The sequence below is a fragment of the Dromiciops gliroides genome, chromosome 3 (genome assembly GCF_019393635.1).
Source record: "Dromiciops gliroides isolate mDroGli1 chromosome 3, mDroGli1.pri, whole genome shotgun sequence".
Lineage (NCBI taxonomy): Eukaryota > Metazoa > Chordata > Mammalia > Microbiotheria > Microbiotheriidae > Dromiciops > Dromiciops gliroides.
In genome coordinates this window covers 544158551-544178659 of record NC_057863.1, presented here as the reverse complement: position 1 = coordinate 544178659, position 20109 = coordinate 544158551, and the positions used below count along the sequence as shown (strand labels likewise).

Here is a 20109-nt window from a genome sequence, read left to right as displayed (position 1 = left end):
CCAGGTTTTTTCTGAATTCTTTATATTCACCATTTTGATGGTTTGTTAATATTAAATTATGATTAAATTATTTTTATTATTAATAATTATTCATTCAATTAAAAGCAATATACAACAGTTGGTTCCACCATTTTCCAGTTGATGGGCATCCCCTTTTACAAGTCTTCTTCAAGTATGCACCTTATAAATCTCTCTCCTCAATCATAGTTTGATGTACACTCTCCCCCAGTATCTGAGATGTGTAGTACCCACTGAGCTTCCTATGGTTTGGGAAACTTGGGAACACATAGTCCCTCACATAGGCTCCCTAATTATCTCTCTATCTCTGGTAATTACCAGAAGCTGGCGTGTGTGTGTGTGTGTGTGTGTGTGTGTGTGTGTGTGTGTGTGTGTGTATTCAGATTTATTGTGATTGCTTCCTCAAACATTTAGGGGAAGGGATCTGGCACCAACTAGGGGTATCTAGGTGGCACAGTGGATAGAGCACCAATCCTGGAGTTAGGAAGACTCTGTTCCCAAGTTCAAATCAGATATTTACTAGCTATGTGACCCTGGGCAAGTCACTTAACCCTGTTTGCCTCAGTCTTCTTATCTGTAAAATGAGCTGGAGAAGGAAATGGCAAACCACTCTAGGATCTCTGGCAAGAAAACCTTAAATGAAGAGTTGGACATGACAAAAATGATGGAACAACAAATCTTGCACCAACTACTTTGGGGGCATGGCTAGGAGGGAAAGAAGCCCTCCTTTCACCAATAGCGTCTACAAAATAGCTAAGTGTCATTCAGCTTCCATTTAGAAACCTATTCTAACTCTGGAGGTCACCCATTGCACTTCTGGATAGCTCTAATTGTTATGAAGTTCTCCTTGGCATCAGTCAGGTCTCTGTCTCCTAGTTCTGTGTTCTGCTAACAAGACAAACAAGAGCCTAATCTCTCTTTCACATGACAGCTCTTGGGATACTTGAAGAGAGTGAGCAAGTCAATCAATGAATTAATAAGCATTTATTAGGTACCTATGATGTGCCAGGCACTGCAATAGGTTTTGGGAATACAAATACATAGGAAACAATCTCTACCATCAAGGAATTTAGATTCTAAAAGGGGAGAAAGGTAGATATAGAGAGGATCAGTCAATCAATAAGTATTTATTAAATGTCTACTGTGTGCTTGGCATTATGATAAGCATCTGAGGACACAACGGCAAAAGAGAGTCCCTGCCCTCAATGAGCTCACAGTCTAATCAGGGAGGCAACAAGCAAACAAATATGTACAAACAAGTTATATACAGGACAAATAGGAAGTGGTTAACATGGGAGGAGGCAGGGGTTTGGGAAAAACTTTTTGTAAACATGATTTTATTTGGGACTTAAAGGAAGTCAGGCAAGGCCATAGGCAGACATGAGGAGAGAGAACATTCCAAGCAGAAGAGGACAGCCAGAGAAAATGCCTGAAAGCAAGAGATGGAGTGTCACTGGATAGAAGAGAGATCTAAATATAAAAGGAATAAATATATAGTAGTTAAATAAAATATTATTTGAAAGGGAGAAAACAATCAAGGGATCAGGAAAAGCTTCATGTAGAAAGTGATATTTAAGTTGTGATCTGAAGAAGGGATTCTCCATGACCTAGCTCCAAGGTCATTGAGATGACCCGGATAACATGACATCTCCCCTAAAAGCCCTGAATGTTGCTCTAAACAATTTTTCTAGGGGGTAGCGAGGTGGTGCAGTGGATAAAGCGCCAGCCCTGGATTCAGGAGGACCTGAGTTCAAATCCGACCTCAGATGCTTGACACTATTAGCTGTGTACCTTGGGCAAGTCACTTAACACTCATTTCCCTGCAAAAACCAAACAAACAATAAAAAATTCTCCTAGTTACCTAGACTAAGTTTGAAGGCTGATGCTTCATTCCACTCATGATTCCACAGAGCTAGCAAGGCTCTCAAAGACCCCCTAGGTGTCCTCTTCTAGACAAAAGCCCTAGTTCCTTCAGTTGAAACTACAGTCGGTGGCATAACTTCCAGTCCTCTTTTCCTACTGGTTACATCCTCTAGACAATTTCCAATTTGAACACAGTATTCCAGTTGTGGTCTGGACAGTGCAGATGAAAGTGAGATTATGACCTCCCTGGTCCTATTTCAATGTGCAGACTAGGGTCTCAGTTTTTTTCGGCTGTCACTTCCAACTGTTGACAAGTATTAAGTTTACAATTCACCATCACCCCCAGATCTGCCTCACAGGAACTATTGTCCAGCCATACTACATTTATGAAATTGAACGTTTGAAATGTACATCTATTCTGAGTTGATTTCATCCCTGCACTGTGAGGGAGGTTGGAATAAGGCTGTATTAATTCTGAGGGCATGAGAAAAACGACTTGAAGGATCCCAGTAGGGTTGAAATGCCAACCCTCGGAAGGGTTTTCATGGCAACCATCCAAGGATTTGTTTATTTTTAAGTTATTCAGGGCCCCCAAGGGAGGACCTTGTCAGCCAGGACATCTTGTTCTCCGGACCACGGCAATGACCTTGGGGGTAGGTCACGGAGATGAGAGATTGGGGACAGCTTGGTCGGAGGGCAGTGTGTACGGGCTTCATTTCCTCATGCCTACTCTGTCGCTGCGCATACTATCTGCTATTTAGTTAATATAAAATGCAATCAATGGAGGGAGACTGCGGCATTTCCCCTTTTTTTTTACTCTGAATTTTAATTATTTTTTCAACATGGAGGAGGCATAACCGCGCCTCAGATGCTGGACTATAATCCCCAGCATGCACTGGGGCTGGCACTGGACATTCTTTATTTCCCACCGACCCACCCCCAGAGGGATCTATAGTTTGAGCAGCTTGAGCAAGGAAAGGAAAGGTGGCACTCGCGCCCTTGAAAGCATAGTCTCTCGAGGTCTGGGACGGTGGTAGCAGCGGCGGGTCTGGAGGTGGCGCGCTACTCACACCTTTGAAGCAGAGAGAAGGGAAAAAAGATGAGGCTCCGAGGCTCGGAGCTCGGTGCACACTGGGAGTTGTAGGCTCCGGCGCCGCTGTGGAGCATGCTGGGTATTGGAGTCCCTCCTCATCCTCCCGCCCCCGCCCCAATCAGGAACCGAGAGGAGGGACGTGTTGGCGGCGGCGCGCCGGGTCCTCCCCCGCCCCCGCCCCCCGCCCCCGCCTCCGCCTCCTCCCCTCCCCCGTGTGTCCCCTCCCCCATCCGTCGGGCTCTGCTGGTGCTGCCGCTGCCGCTGGTGCTGCCGCTGCGGACCGTCTGGTGTGTGAGAGCCGGAGCCCGAGCCCGAGCCCGAGCCCCGCGCCCAGGCCCCGCAGCGCGCAGCCGCCACGGACACCGGCCGAGGGACCGGGCACACCGCCGCCGCCGAGGGAGACCAGGGCATCGCCGCCGCAGCCGCCGCCACCTTCTCTCGCTGCTACCCTCTGGTGAGGACGAGCCTCCCTCCGCCATCCCGGCCCGGCCTGCGCCATCCGAGAGCCCCCGCGCGCCCCCGCGCCCGCCTCCCCGCCCCGCCCCTCCCCTCCCTCCCGGGGCCGCAGCCCCCCTCCCCCGCCCCAGCGGGAGATACGGGATGGGGGGCAGCCGCCTTTGCCCGCGAGCGTGGGGATGGAGGAGCTGGGGGGGGGCGGTGCGGAGAGGAGGAGGGAGTGATGGAGCTGGGCAGAGAATGAGGAGTTAGCGGGAGGTGAAGAGGAGCCAGACAGGAGGAGGGGATGGGGTGGGAGATGGGGGGAGAAGCTAGAAGGAGAGCGGGGGGCTGGGGACTCACGAGAGGGATGAGGGATGAAGTAAATATATGGGGTTGTGGTTTGGGAGGGGAAGCCAGGAGCCAGGCAGAGATGGGGGGGGCGGGAAATAAAGAATGGTGGAGAACTGGTGGAAAGGAGGTTGGGTAGCTGAGAAAGGCAGAGATGGGGAGCCAGTAGGGAGAAGAGAGGAGAAGGGATTGGGGAATTCGAGGGAGGGGGCACCCGCGGAAGGGAATGGGGAAGTTGGAGCCCGAAGGGAAAGGCAGAAGGGGGGAGGTGAGCAATCTGGAAAGGAGGAATGAGAAGGGAAAGGGGAGGGAAAGTCAGCCAGGGGAAGAAAATTAAGGGGCTGGGGGGAGCAGAGAAGGATGAAAGAACTATAAGAGAATGGGGGGAGCTGTACAGGGAAAATAGTTGAGATCACCTGGGAGAGAGAGTGGGGAAATCCAGTAGGGGTGTGAGGGAAGATGAGAAATTTGACAAGGAGTTGGCTAGGGGAGAAGGCACCTGGAAGGCCAGGTAGACAGTAAGGACATTTAGGAACTAGCTTTCAGTGCAGTAACAGCTGGGAGGAAAGGTATCATAGAGTCCAGAAGGTAGCTCAGAGGGAACACTGAGAGATGATGGAGATTGGTTAGTGGATGTTGCAGAAGTGGCAAGAAGCCCCTGAGATTTCTACATGAGCAAGTTGGGATTAGGACCATCTGAGCAGATAGGCTAGATCTAAGGTATTAGAGTACTGGTGTTATGGGGCAGTAAGAAGGTTAGAAGGAATGTAGGGAAGAGCTCTCTTCTCCTCCCCCCCTTCTCCACCCCCACCCCCCCAAATATTGGGATTCCTGCCAGTAGACTTAACATACAGAGCAGGCTAGGGTTTGGAGTACTTGAGAGGGCTTGTGTTGTCAGAGGACATTTACTGAGGACTTTGTAGTTGTCAGAAGACTCAGTTTCTCCGAAGAGTTAAGCTGTCTAGTGTTAGGTTTCCATCATTTCTTTGGATTCCATTCCTGTTTGGTAATTGAATCTCTGTACCTTGATACACTGTGGAGGGACCTCAGACAGGGTGAAATTAAGGGTTCCCTTCTGAGATCTCTTCCGATTGGAATGGGAAAGTTTAACAAAACCAGTGCTACTAAGGGTAGTGGGAGAAAAATGAAGATGGAAATGTAGTGTGATGGATTTCTTTCTGTGTGATATAATGTCTACCTCCTCCCCCCCCCCTTTAAAAAATTAGCCTTTGGAACTTAGAATTTTAATGGACAGATTTGATGATGTTGAGTTGTCAACATGAACCTTCATTGCCTGGTAACTGATGAACAAGGCTGAAAAATATGAAGCTGGCTTTATTTCTGAGTGCTGGAACCTTGCTTGTCTGCATAAAAGGCTTAGGCCTTTTTTTTTTTTTCCTTAAAATTGATTGCTTGAAGACTCCATTTATTGGTGTCTGTTTTCAGGGCAATTAAGTCCATCATTATATCTCAGGCTAATACTGAGATGAGCCCCAGCCTGGCTGCTTTATGTAAACAGAGAGGAGATGTGAAATATGGAAATGTAATATTCATCATAGAGAGGATATCCTACTGATGCATTTTTTTATTTGTTTCTCCCCTTTCTCCTTTGCTTGATAAGCTGTAAGATAATGGTTCTATATATCTATAGATTTAATTTCTTCCTAAAGGGATTCACATGATCAGGGTTCTGTCAGATGCAGACAAACAAGCTGGTTGACGGATATTTTGGGGCTCAGTCACATAACAAGCCTAGGGAATGGAGGCTTCGTTTCTGTTTCAGTGCAGGATGGGATTTTGAAGCTCAGTGGCAGGTTCCTCCTGACTGAGAAGCAGTGATGGAGGGAAGGAGAGGGTATTGGAAGCATGTGAATGAAGGAAGAGGCATATGGAGGAAGACATTGCTCTGGACTTGATTGCTTGAATTGAAATGTTAAATGTGAAGTGGTTGTTGATTAGCCCTCAAATGGAGGGAAAAATGGTGAGGGATGTAAAGAAAAGGAAATAAGCACCCTGGAATCCAAATCATTTTTATTCTTGCTCAAGTGCTTGACTTTGGAGTGTAGCCATCAAACCATTTGACTTCACATTTACAGTTAAGGATGTAAAAACAAGCAATATTGTGAAGGTTTGCATATTTATTGTATTCGTTCTGAAATGAACAAAGTGACGGAATGTCTTACGATTTGAATCAAAATGTGCTCATTGGTTTAACAGTCATTTGTACCTTCTGCTTCTAGGGGCCTATGCTTGATGTTTGGGAGATAGCATGACAATAACTCCCTTTCCCATTGTACTTTAATATTGATGAAATGTTTGCTTCTTGCCAGCCCTGAGAAATATGTGGTTGCCACAGTCATTGTCCTCATATAGTCATTTATCTATGTGTACATATGTATGCTTATCAAGGCTATAGAGTTGAGGTTCATCAAAGTTAAGTGACTTGCCCACGGTCACAAAGCTTTTAAATGTTGGAAGCACACTTGAATCCTGGTCTTCTGATTTAAAAACCTGTGGTTTTTTTCCACAGAACCCTACTCCCTGTCCTCAAGTTTTTAGTCTAGTAGAGGGAATAAGTGAGGGAAATGAATGTACTTTAACAATGTGATAACTAATACAGAATAGAATAAGAGGGGTTAAAAGTATACCAATAGTGAGGATCACAGCTCTGGTTGGTCCTCAGAGACCATCTAATGCAGTGCTTTCATTTTACAGGTGAGGAAACTGAGGCCTGAGAGGTTACATGATTTTTCTTTCTTTTCTTTTTTTTTTGGTGAGGCAGTTGGGGTTAAGTGACTTGCCCAGGGTCACACAGTAAGTATCAAGTGTCTGAGGCTAGATTTGAACTCAGGTCCTCCTGACTCCAGGGCCTGTGCTTTATCCACTGCGCCACCTAGCTGCCCCAGATTACATGATTTTTCCAAGGTCATACAGGGAGAACACATTAGAGGTGGAATCTGAACTCAGGACGTCTGCCTCTAGAGTTTACCATTTTTTGCACTGTACTGTGTGGAGGAAGAACAGTTTATCTCTTACTGGAGAGATCCAGGAAGTCTTCTTGGAGGAGATGGTTTTAAGTTATTTGAATAATAATAGATGATATTTACATAGTTTTGCATACTATTTACAAGATTTGCAAAGTGCTTTACATATATTATTTCATTTGATTTTCACTGAGTGAGGTAATATCCCCATTTTATAGGGAAGGAGACTGAAGCTGTGAGAGGTGATATGATTTGCCCATTGCCATAGAGCTAGTAAATATCTGAGGCTGGATTTGAACTTAGGTCTTCCTGAAGGATGGGTAGTGTAGCAGAAGGCAGACAGGGTTAGCCAGGAACATCCTAGGTATTAGCAATAGCAATGAGCAAAGGTATGGAAGTGGGAAATTGTGTGATATATACTGGAGATAGGGCTAAGTGTAGGGCACCAGGCTGGGGAAGCAATGGGGAAATAAACCTGGAAAGGTAACATTCTGTCAAAATTTCAGGCATCTCAATGCTAGGCCGATTTATTTGGGCTCTATTTGGTAGCCTAACTAGGGAGCCAGTGAGTTTTGAGTAGAGGAAGTATGTGATCCAGTCTGTGCATAAGGAACATTTCGTCTCGCAGCTCTGGGCTAGGTGAATTATTGCACAGGGAGAGGCTGGAGGCAGAGAGGACCAGTTATATATTTGTTGTTATGTTCCATCTCTTACTACTGTAATAATAAATCAAGTTAAAACAGTTACTGGTTATTCAGTGAGCATATAACCAATGCAAGAAATTCTGAACATAACTTTGTTTTAGGGTCCACAAATTATTTCTTATTTTTTCCCCCTCCCATCTAGTTGTGGGACAATGCACTGTTTGAACCTCTAGTTTTTTTTTGTTGTTGTTGTTTGTTTGTTTGTTTGTTTAGTTTTGTGGGGCAATGAGGGTTAAGTGACTTGCTCAGGGTCACACAGCTAGTAAGTGTCAAGTGTCTGAGGCCAGGTTTGAACTCAGGTCTTCCTGAATCCAGGGCTGGTGCTTTATCCACTGCGCCACCTAGCTGCCCCTGAACCTCTAGTTTTTAGAGTTCAAAATAATAATAATCTCACAAGAGAGATTTAGTGGCCCTTGTAGTTGCAGACATTTGCATGGTAGGACTTAGGTATTCTTCCAAAGCAGATAACTTCTGGGAGATGCAGGTCCCACAGTGCCATATAGATGTGACCTCTAACAGCAACACACTCTATATATATACTTTGGAAAATGATACTAACAAGTCACATTTGTCTAGGACCTTAATGTTTACAATGTATTTATCTCTTGGCTCTAGTGAGGGCTTTGCCACTGACTCTGTGACCTTAGGCAAGTCATTTCCCTCTTTAAAAATGAAGGCCTTGGGGGGGGGTGGCTAGGTGGCGCAGTGGATAAAGCACCGGCCCTGGATTCAGGAGTACCTGAGTTCAAATCCGGCCTCAGACACTTAACACTTACTAGCTGTGTGACCCTGGGCAGGTCACTTAACCCCCATTGCCCTGCAAAAAAAAATTAAAAATGAAGGCCTTGGGCCAAATAATCTCTGAAGGCATATTTCAGCACTGACATGTTAGCATCTAAGGTCCCTTCTAGTCCAGTCCAGCAGGTATTATTATAGACCTGCTATGTTCAGACACTAGGTGCTGCTGGGGATAAAATCACCAAAGGAGAAGGAGCCCTGTCCTCACAGTGTCTACATTCTACTGGGAGTTTGTGTTGGCAGATGCAGCCCATTCTTAATAGCATCTGCTTTGTGGATAGTTTGGGGCCAGTTTATCCTCTTAGTCCCCCCCTCCCCCTTTTTGTTACCCAGCATCCTCCAGGGCTGCTTGCCACATTCATCCAAGCAATAAGCCTAACATTTAAGAAGACAAATCCATTGGAATAGACCTATAGCACATTCCAAAGCCAAATGGCATGCTGGGACATTTGACCTGGAAGGGCCTGTAGAGGATCAGCTGAGGACAAACCCTTCATTTCAAAGAGAAAACTAAAGCTCAGGAAGGGAAGGAAGGCAGCAAGCAAGGAAGCAAACAAACATTTATTCAGTGTCTTCTAAGTGCCAAGCACTGTGCTAAGTACTTTACAGATATTATCTCATTTGCACCTCACCACCAATCCTGCAAGGTAGGTGCCATTATTATTCCCATTTTACAGATGAGGAGACTGAGGCAGAGAGAGGTGAAGTGTCTTGCTAATAAGCATCTGAGGCTAGATTTGAACTCAGGTCTTCCTGGGTCCAGACCTAATGCTCGCTCTACTCAGCTACCTAGCTGCTCTGTTTTCCCCTTACTCTCCACCCAGGGGGAAGGGAGAGGGTCAGGATCTCATAAATAGGGAGGCTGTGACTGGGCAAAAGGTGTCTTGATTCTCTGCATAGAACTTGTTCTGCTCCATACCCCATATCACTGCATACATTCAGTGATGATGAACATAATGACTTACAGGAGTAGTGTTTCCTGAAATTCTGCAGGCACAAATTTTTTTTTTTTAAGAAAAGAAAGAGAAAACCCCAAACCAATTCTCTTTGGATGAATTGAACTATTTGCAGTACTTACAAATAGGAGTTAAGTGCCCATTACATAGGAGCATGGACTCATAGGCTTTAGAGCTGTGTTGGACCTTAGCAATCATGTAATTCAGCCCCTCCTCATTCTTCAGATGAGGAAACTGAGACCCAGAGAGATTACCCACACAGGGAGGAAGAAAATCCCATCTGGGATTCTAGTTCAGGGCCCCTCGAATCTCAAATCACTTTATGTTACATATATTTGGCATAATTTAGTTTGTTCAGAAATGATTACATTTTGATCTTTTTAGATATGTGAAGCCCAAAGAAAAAATGAGAAGGGAGAACGTCATTTTCTTTGATTTTTTTTTTGTGAACATAAAGTGGAATAGATTTATTAAATGCTTACTTTGCATGCAACATTGTGCTAAACTCTGGTGATACAAATAGAAATCAAGGGGGCCCCTTATTTCAGGGAGCTCACAGTCTATAATTTGGACAGAGGGCTCATGGCACATATACTTTAAGACAAGATGGAGGCCTTAAGGGACAATGACAGTCTAAATGACAAGACCAGGGAGTCCCTTTCAAAAAGTCCTTATTTGGACTTAGAGATCCCTTTTCCTGAGTTTTTACTTATTTATTTTTTTAACTTTTTATTTATTTATTTTTTACTCTCTGGACTTTTACTTCTTTGGTACATATTTAATACTTTTCTTTCTGACAAATATTAGCAAACAATCTTTCAGTATCAATACAACTTTGTATAGAATTACAGTGAAGGATTGAAAATTTAGACAGTTTACTGTACTTCCTCCCCTCCCCCTTTCTCCTCCTACCTGATGCTTCCAGGAGGTGGTAGCACCAGAATGGGGCAGCTAGGTGGTACAGTGGATAGAGCACTGGCCCTGAAGTTGGGAGGATCTCAGTTCAAATCTAACCCCAGACACTTACTAGCTGTGTGACCTTGGGCAAGTCACTTAACCCCAGTTGCCTTAAACATCCAGAGTCATCTTCAGTTGTCCTGCTATATATCTTGCCACTGGACCCAGAAGGCTCTGGAGGAGAGAGTGAGGTTGGTGACCTTACACAGTCCTCCTTCACTTAAATCCAATTCACTGCAAGTTGAGACATTATCCTGATGTCATGATCCTCTTCCATAATGAAGGACAAACAACAACAGCAGCAGTACCAGAATGGACCTTGAGGGAAGGGAGGGACTTCTACAGAAAGGAATGACAGGGCAGGAGATCATTCCAGCCAAGAGGAACAGTGTAAACAGAGGCCTGGGGACAGGAAAATACAGTAGGAACACAGGACAAAGGAAGGTCTGTTGTGGTTAGAGTGTAGAACACAGAAATGGGAGCAGTGGTTGGAACCATGTTGTAGGGGCCTTGAATGCCAGGATCAGGCAGGGAAGATCTGGATTTAGAGTTGGAAAGCCTGCATTGCATTCCTAGCACATGCCTTTGTGGAATTGGACAGGTCACTTAACCTTGTTATGTCTTTTTCCACTCTGTTTACAGATAATAATGATTAATGAACTACTTTTAATGGAAAGCCTCCTGCAGTTGTTCCATTTATTTTTCCCTTTGCAGAACTCGTTTGCATCCATCTCATGAAGGTGTCTAGCTCCCTTTCTCATCTCCATAGTGTTCGGGTTTCCTGGCCTCTCTCTCTCCTGCTGTAGATGTTTTAAAGGGCCAGCCTGGGCTCTGTGTGTTCTGCTCCTCAGTTCTTCCCTGCCAGTCTCGATGATGATCTTCATTTGTCTCTTCATCCTGCCCTCTGGCTCCATTATTTCCCCTCTGGCTTGTGGTTTCTCCAGAGCCTTGTCTTTGTTGTTGCTTTTCTGGATGTGCCAAACACTTTTCAGCATCTTTCCCTTGGTAGTGCCTTGGGTTAGAACTGAGGGCTCAGGGCCCCCAAATAGAGCTGGATATAATCGGTCCTCGTGACTAGAATTGACTTTCCTATAGCGCTTTGCTCTTTTCAAAATAACTTTCCTACCGTGCCTAATGTTGTTAATAGGGTCTGCCAATGCTCTTAGGATCATGGAATTTAGAAATAGAAGGAATCTTAGCAATAGTCTTGGAACCTAATTTTATACATGAGGAAATTGAGGCACAGAAAGATTTAGTTACTTGCCCAAGGTCACACACATATACTGTTCATGGGAACAGTATATGGGACATTTGATCTAATGGTATTACAGTGGGACTTTTGAGCAGACATTGGGGTTTGATTATATTGTACTTGTATAGGTTTGAATGCAGTTCTCATTTCCCTCCACATCTGGCTTATATCAAACTTATGATTTGTAGTTGGTGCACAACTCCACATTTCAAAGAGATCTTGTTTTAAGAATGTGTTCTATGTTTAGTATTAACGACATTGCAAAAAGCTGTTAAAGGGCAACATTATAAGAGGCAGTGTGGTATAGTGGAGAGAGCGTCTAAAGTTAGAAAGACTTGGATTCAAGTTTGGCTTCTGACACAAATTGGCTGTGTGACCTTGGTCAAGTCATAACCTCTCAGTACCCTAGGGAATTCACCAACATTGTAAATTGCAGAGAAAGTGGGGATCTGCTTTAGTAGAGGGAGTTTCATCACTTGAGTTCCCTAGATCAATGAAATTGCAAGCTTATTCCCTCCACTTCCACAAATCCTGGAGTATGAATGTATATATCTTTTAATTACACAACATGTAAAGTATCATAATTTGGTGGCAATACTTGCCACTTACTAGCACCTAATAAATGCTTGTTGAGCAACTGATGTGGCTGGGTGGATATTATAATCTCCATTTTACAAATAGTCAACAGTCAACAATCATTCATTAAGACCTTATCATGAGGGGGCAGCTAGGTGCTGCAGTGGATAAAGCACTGGCCCTGGAGTCAGGAGTACCTGAGTTCAAATCTGGCCTCAGACACTTGACACTTACTAGCTGTGTGACCCTGGGCAAGTCACTTAACACCCATTGCCCCGCCAGAAAAAAAAAAAAGACCTTATCATGTGTCTGTTACTGTGCTGAGTGCCAAGGACACAAAAGGCAAAAACAGGGTTTCTCCCCTTAAGGTGCTCATGTTCTAATGAGGAAGAGAACATGCAAATTACCATGTATGTCCATGATCTCTAGAGGCCCCCGTGGAAAGTAATCTCTGAGGGGAGGCACAGGGCGAAGGGAGGAAAGATGTCTTCCAGAAGCTGGGATTTGAGCGGAGACTTGGAGGAGGCCAGGGTGGGATGGGTTGTGGGGACAGTCAAGGAAAATGCCCAGGTGGGAGCTTAACTGTTTTGTGTGTGGAACAGCAGGAAGGCTGTGAGGACACTGAGGCTCAGTCAGAGTCTGCATCCCCAGGTCACAAAGGATGTGGAGGGGGGAGTAAAGTGTAAGGAATCTGGAAGGGCTTTAACAGAGGCTTTTGTATTTGATGCCAGAGATAATAGGGGGACACTGGAGCTTGTTGAGTTGAGAGTTGGGTTGGTTGTGTGTCTGTATATGTGGGGTGAAGAGGGTTCTTTAGGAAGATCATTCTGGCAGCTGAGTGGGGAGTGGGCAGGAATGGGAAGAGACCTCCTGGAGGCACCAGTACCAGTAACCAGGCGTGAGGTGGTTGGGGCCGCACCAGGGGGGTGACTGTGAGGAGAGAGAAGAGGACACAGAGAAAAGATGTTGGGAAGGTATAGAAGTGACACGGCTTGACAGTGGATTGGATGTGTGACGTAAATGTGAAAGAGAAGCTGAGGGTGACACTGAACTTTTGAGCCTTGTGGTTCCCTAGCATAGGAATGCTGGGAAGAGGGGAAAGATAACGGGTTTTGTTTTGACTTTGAGATATTTAGGGGACATGCAGTTCAAGGTGTCCAAAAGGCAGTTGGTAATTTGAGATTGGAACTTAGAAAATGAGCCTGGGAATAGTGAGCTTTGAGCCTGGAGTCAGGAGCACCTGAGTTCAAATTCAGCTTCAGATACTTATTAACTGTGTGACCTTGGGTAAGTCACTTAACTGCAATTGTACCTTCCTTGCCACCCACCACCCTCCCAAAAAAAAGAAAAGAAAAGAAAATGAGCCTGGGAGAGTTTTTAGTGGAAAGAATATTGGATTTATAATCATAGGACTTAGTGTCAAATCCCAGCAATATTGCTTTCTACCTATTTGACACTGGGCAGGGGACTGTTTTTGTAAAATGAGGAGGGCCGAATTAGATGACTGCTGAGGTCCCTTCTCCTCTGTGTTGATGATCCATGACCTGTGGTGAGGCCACACTGCTACTAAGTGGCAGAGTATTCTAGGTAATTTGTGTTCTTCCCTCTCTGCCTTGTTGCTTTTTTTTTTTTAGTTAGCTAGTGTTGACTGAACACTAATTCTACCAAGAACATTTTCAAAATACTTTAACATGTATGATCGCTGCGAGACAGGTAGGGCAGGTCATGCTATCCTTCTATTCTAGACCAGGAAATGGAAGCTCAGAAAAGTTAAATGACTTGTACAAGGTCATACAAAAAAATCTCAGAGCCAGTCTCTCAACCCAGGTCTTCTGACCATAAATCCTCTGTTCTGTTTGGGCACTGGAGGGAAAAGAGATGTCCTCAAGAAACTCAGAGTCCACTGGGGACTTAAGCCATCTTTACAGGAGTACAGGCAGTAGGATACAAGGAGATTGTTCAGGGATTTCTCCTTTTCTGCAGAGAGAAAGTTGGTTTGGTGACATTTCCTTGGCTGAGGACTGGCTTCTGAAAGCAAACACAGACACGGCTCTTTTTGTCTTGCCTTTGGAGAGCCAGAGTCCTTGTGAGATGAGCCTGTAACCTTTGCCTCTCTGTTAGAGAAATATCCAGCTCTGGCTCCTAGCTGAGGGGAGCAGGTTGGAAACCTTTTTGAGGACCATGACAGCGTGCCAAGGCCTCTCTGCCATGAGTTAAGGACCTCAGTCAGGAGGGGAATGTAGATGAAGATGGGTTTTAGAGCTAGGGCACTTGGTCTTATTTCTTGGTTTTATGATGCCTCTGTATGGGTCTGACTCCTCCATGTGCTGATGAGAAAGAAGAGGCTGCTGGCAAGGTAAACACAAGCTGTGGTGCAACCCTTGACTTTTTTTACACTATAGGGTCCTCAGTCAGTAATTTGGGATTTGCTGAGAGTTCTTCCGTTGTCTCCATCACTTCCCTTCTCACAGAGCCAGAGAATCCCAGAATTTTAGAGCCAGAAGGGACATTGGGAACAGTCCAGTTCAAACCCTATTTTATATCGGAAGAAACTGAAGCCCAGAAGGGTCTAACCTTGACTCCAAGAGGGAAAAGGCACTGACTGGTTGGGCTATGCCAAGTTCTTGTGAATGTTACATGTCACAGCTTGGTGTGGAATGCCCTTGTTCTGGTAAATCAGTTTTTGGACTTGGCCAAGGTCACACAGAGTCGACTTATACTTTCGCTTGGTTCATTCAATATTCAGTATTCTTTGGATAAACATCAGTTGAGTGCATTCTGTGTGTCTGTATTGAGGGAGACCTGGGTTCAAATTCCTTCTCTTACTGTTAACTGACCATGGGCAAGTCATGAAAGGTCTCTTTGCCCCAATTTTCTTCTCTTTAAAATGGGGAAGATATTATTTTCATTGTTTACCAACTCGAGGTTTTTTTGAGAAAAGTATTTTGTAAATGTTAAGATAATGTATGAATATGAGCTTTTTTCCCTGATAAAAGTATTTTATTATTTTCTAGTTACATATAGAGATAGTTTTCAACATTTGTTTATATAAGATTTCCAATTTCAAATTTTTTTCCCCCCTTCTCCTCCCTCCCCCTCTCCGCATGACAGAAGGTAATCTGACATAGGTTATATATGTGTGTGTGTGTGTGTGTGTGTGTGTGTATATAATAACATTAAACATATTTCTGCATTAGTCATGTTATAAGAGAAAAATCAGAGCAAAAAAGGAAAAACCTCAAAAAAGAAAAACAACAGCACCAAAAACAAAAGAAATAGTATGGTTCAATCTGCATCCATATTCCACAGTTCTTTTTTTTCCCCTCGATTTGGAGAGCCTTTTCCATCATGAGTTCTTTGGAACTTTCTTGTACCATTGTATTGGTGAGAAGAATCTAGTCTATCACAGTTGATCAACACATAATGTTGATGATACTGTGTATAATGTTCTTCTGGTTCTGCTCATCTCACTCATCATCAGTTCATGCAAGTCTTTCCAGGTTTCAACATGAGCCTTTTTTGTCCTACAGACCATAATTACACAAGAAAGACATGATGGCGGGAATGGGTGTAGAAAGAAAGGGACAAGATAGGAGATATAATGTGGAGGTAGTTTCAACAGCACTTTGCAGTTTATTCAATGTGGAAGATGAAAGGAAAGAGGAAAAGTCAAAGATAACACCAGTTTTTTCAACATGAGAGATTGGCTGGTGGTGCCAGAAACTGAAATCTCTCCCTTTTCTACTGCTATTCAAGTTTTCAAGAAGGCTGGTCTTGAAAGGGAGAAGGCTGGAATGGTGCCTGGATGGTCTAAGAAGGCTCAAAAGAAGAATATGATATTTATTTTTTAGGATTGGGGACACCTGAACATGTTTGTGGGCATATGGGAGAGATGGAAATGACTGCTAGAGCAAAGTTTTGGGGAGCTGGGTCGTAAGGGATGGATTCATAGGGGCACAGGTGGAGGCAGTAGCCGGGACAAAGAGTGGGGGACCTTCTTCCTTTGAGGAGAGAGCTGGAAAAGGCACTGAAAAATTTCCCGGGTAAGCTTGCTGGGTGAAATATTTAGCACATGAAACTTATCCATTGTAATTGCTAAACTGCTTATCTTATGTATTAATAACAACCTTCCTGTTTTTACAAAGTACTTTCTTTCTTTTTTTTTTTTTTTTAGTGAGGCAATTGGGGTTAAGTGACTTGCCCAGGGTCACACAGCTAGTAAGTGTTAAGTGTCTGAGGCCTGATTTGAACTCAGATACTCCTGACTCCAGGGCTGGTGCTCTATCCACTATGCCACCTAGCTGCCCCTACAAAGTACTTTCACAAATACATTGTTGTTGTTTTTTTGGTGGGGCAGTGAGGGTTAAGTGACTTGCCCAGGGTCACACAGCTAGTAAGTGTCAAGTGTCTAAGGTCAGATTTGAACTCAGGTCCTCTTGAATCCAGGGCCAGTGCTTTATCTACTGAGCCACCTAGCTGCCCCCTAAAAATACATTGTCTTAATCCTTGTTGGCTACTGAATAAACACCAAGGTGGTCTTTGGTTTATCCCAAATGCACCTGCATTTTGGGCATAACTGTAGTTTATGTTTCTTTTCTTTTTTAATATTCCACTTTAAAACTAAGTCAATATGAGGTTCCCAGGGACTTTCATGTACAGCTCAGTGCCCCCTGGATCTCTATTTTAGCTTGATACCACTTCTCTAGTGTAGCGGCTGAATTTAATATAGGCAGCACTTCATCAGGGAATAACACTTCCCAGATGATCTTGAATTCACTTCTAAGTGTTCATAGTATATCATGCTAGTATTATAGCATAGGCTTTTTGAGGACAGGTTCTGCTTTGTTTATATTCCCAGCTTCATGCGGAGGACTTTGTGTGTACAAGATATATATATATATATATATATATCACACACACACACACACACACACACACACACACACACACATCTATATCAGATTTCTTTTTTCCAGCAGATTCTTACCAGATGTTTGTTGAATGAGGAGGAATTTGTTTCTAGCTCACTCTTCCACTGTGCTCTCTGGAATGCTTGCTCCATAGCTAATAAACTTGTTTTCATCATCTATCTTTTCCTTTCCCTCATTTTCCATCTTCTGGCCCTCACTCTGAGACCTGGGTTCCTTCTGATGATCATTTTGTGTCCGCATAGGCAGATTATTGCAGTAGCCTTCTAGCAGGCCATCCCGCTCTCTCTCTCTCAGTCCATCCTATGTACATGGCCAGGTTTAATTTCCTTACGTATCTATCTGATAATGTTACTCTTTTGCTTAAAATTCTGTGGTGAGTTTCCAGTTGTCTACCAAATAGAGAGTTCAGATTCTTTACCAGGTAAACTTCTTGACATTTACTGGAAATCCTCTGTAATCTTGTGCCACCCTACCTTGATTCTCTTATTTTGTACTGTTTCCTTCCATGTATTCTGCATTACAGATGAATTGAGCAGCTCACTTAACCTGTACCATATTTCCCCTTTCCTTATTTTGGTTACATTGTTCTCTGTGTTTGGAATATTTTCCAACCTTCTCCACTTGTTGCATTCTTTTTTAAAGTGAGGCAATTGGGGTTAAGTGACTTGCCCAGGGTCACACAGCTATTAAGTGTCAAGTGTCTGTGGTCAGATTTGAACTCAGGTCCCCCTGAATCCAGGGCTGTTGCTTTATCCACTGTGCCACCTAGCTGCTCCCACTTGTTGCATTCTTATCCTTCCTTTAAAGCCTGACTCAGATGTTTCCTCTTAAATGCCATCTTCCCCAAACCTTGTCAAACCTCAAGGAGCCTTTTGCCTTATCTCTCTCTTTCTGTGGTCCACTTACCATGTTAATCATGTATGTCAATACTCCTACCACTAGACTATCAGTGCAGGTACAGGTGATGACAATTATCTAAGCCTTTTATCTCTAATCCTACCCTCAGTACAGTATCACATATAATAGATGTTTAATAAATTGCTTGCTGAATTCAATTTGTGTCTTTTGTCTGTGAAGATGTCTTGTGAAAATGACTTATGATCTGGAGATCATAGTAGCAATTTAGCCTACACAAGGCAGTGTAAGGCCAGCAGTCCAAGTTTATAGGTGATTTTATGCTAATTACATTTTAGATTGGCTGTTTCCTACTGACATTTAGGGAAGCATTTTAATTGTATCAGTGCCATCTTTCCGAAGCACGTTTAGGATTACTTCTGAGGTTTCAGCACAACTCAGCTGAGTTGACAGCACATTTCATCCATAGTTTGTAGATAGTTATTAACTTCAGTCAAACTGTGTGGCTCTCTTGGCTTGGCTTCTCTGATCTTTTTTCTTAGAGCCTTCTGTTATGTGTTCATTTATTCATTCAACAAATATTTGAGTGTCTACTGTGTTGTAGGCGCTGTGGGAAATACAGTGTATGGGGGTGGGGAATAAGATATATAATAGCAGTAACTTGTATTTACATCAGAATCAGAAAATTTCAGAGCTAGAAAGGATCTTGGTGGCCGCATTTCCCTCTATAACACAAATAGACTTTGCTGGAAGAACTCATTTTTTTTTCCCCCCAGTGAGGCAATTGGGGTTAAGTGACTTGCCCAGGGTCACACAGCTAGTAAGTGTTAAGTGTCTGAGGCCTGATTTGAACTCAGGTACTCCTGACTCCAGGGCCGGTGCTCTATCCACTGAGCCACATAGCTGCCCCAATAGTTCAAGTTTGGGGTTTTTTGTTTTTTTGTTTTTTTTGCAGGGCTATAAGGGTTAAGTGACTTGCCTAGGGTCACACAGCTAATACATGTGTCAAGTGTCTGAGGCCAGATTTGAACTCAGGTCCTCCTGAATCCAGGGCCAGTGCTTTATCCATGGCACCACCTAGCTGCCCCTGGAAGAACTCTTAATGAGAGGGAACCCACTACCTCCTGAGACAGCCTATTCCACTTCTGTATAGCCCTATTTTGGGAGAAGTTTCTTCCTGATATTATGTCTAAATGTATCTCTTTATCTTCTATAAATTTCTTCTAGTTTTGCCTTTTGGAACTGAACAGCACTTAACTAATCCCTCTTCCATGTTTCAGCTCTTCTAGTAATGGAAGCTAATTATTGTGTCCCCTCTAAGTCTTCTCTTCTTCAGGCAAATCATTCCTAGCTCCTTCATAATGGCCTTATATGGCATGAACATGTAAACTTTTCTATCTTTCCTAAAAAAATGGCACTCCCAACTGAACACAGAAATCCAGGTGTGGTTTGATAAGGGTAGAGAATGTCACCCCCTTATTCCTGGAAAATATGCTCTGATTAATGCAGCCTAGGACGGTGGTAACTTTCTTAGCCACCATTTCTCACAGCTGACTCAGTATGCTTGCTGACCACTTAGCTCCTCTAGATATTTTTTAGTGAACTATCTTTTGGTCATGTGACTTGCATCATGTATTTGTGAAATTGATTTTTTTTTAGCCAAAGTCCAACACTTTACCATTATCTTTATTAAATCTCATCTTATTAATTCAATTAAATGACCACTTTTTATTTTCTATGCTTTGACCATTCACTTTTAAAATATTACCATCTCTTGTTTTTATAGTGTCTGGATTTCTCCCTGTATCCATCCCTCTCCCCCATCCCAGAGAGAAGAAAAATGAAAAAAGAGGTGAAAAAACAGTACCAATCAATACATTGAAAATATCTGACACTTTATACAACATTCCAAGCTCATGGCCCTCCCACCTTTTCAAAGGAATGGTGAGGGGTGTCTTCTCATATCTCTTTTTTGAGGCCATGCTTGCTCTTTGTAATTTTGAAACAGTCATTTTCAGTTATTTGGTGGTGGTTCTTTCCATTTACATTGTTGTAGTTATTATATTTATTGTTTTGTTGGCTTTGCTTACATTACTGTAATCAATTCATGTAAGTCTTTCCATGGTTCTCTCTCTTGGTCATATTTGTTGTTTCTTACAGCACGGTAATATTTCATTACTTTCATATACCACAGTTTGTTTAGCTATTCCCCAGTTGATGGGTGTCAGCTTTGTTTCCAGTGCTTTGCTACCACAAAAGTGCTGCTATAAATATTTTGGTGTACGTGGGGACTTACTTTTGAATATCAGCCTCCTTGTGTTCCTAGTAGTGGAATC

The 20109-nt window shown here is 43.5% G+C and overlaps 1 protein-coding gene across 2 annotated transcripts in view; it reads left to right on the top strand.

The window, feature by feature from the left end:
- Positions 1–3189: 3189 nt before the first annotated feature.
- FAM168A (family with sequence similarity 168 member A) overlaps positions 3190–20109 on the top strand; it is a 213685-nt gene continuing 196765 nt past the window's right edge. For both annotated transcript variants that reach the window (XM_043998224.1, XM_043998223.1), the window contains exon 1: positions 3190–3428. The gene's annotated coding sequence lies outside the window, so the exon portion shown is untranslated. The remainder of the gene's footprint in view (positions 3429–20109) is intronic.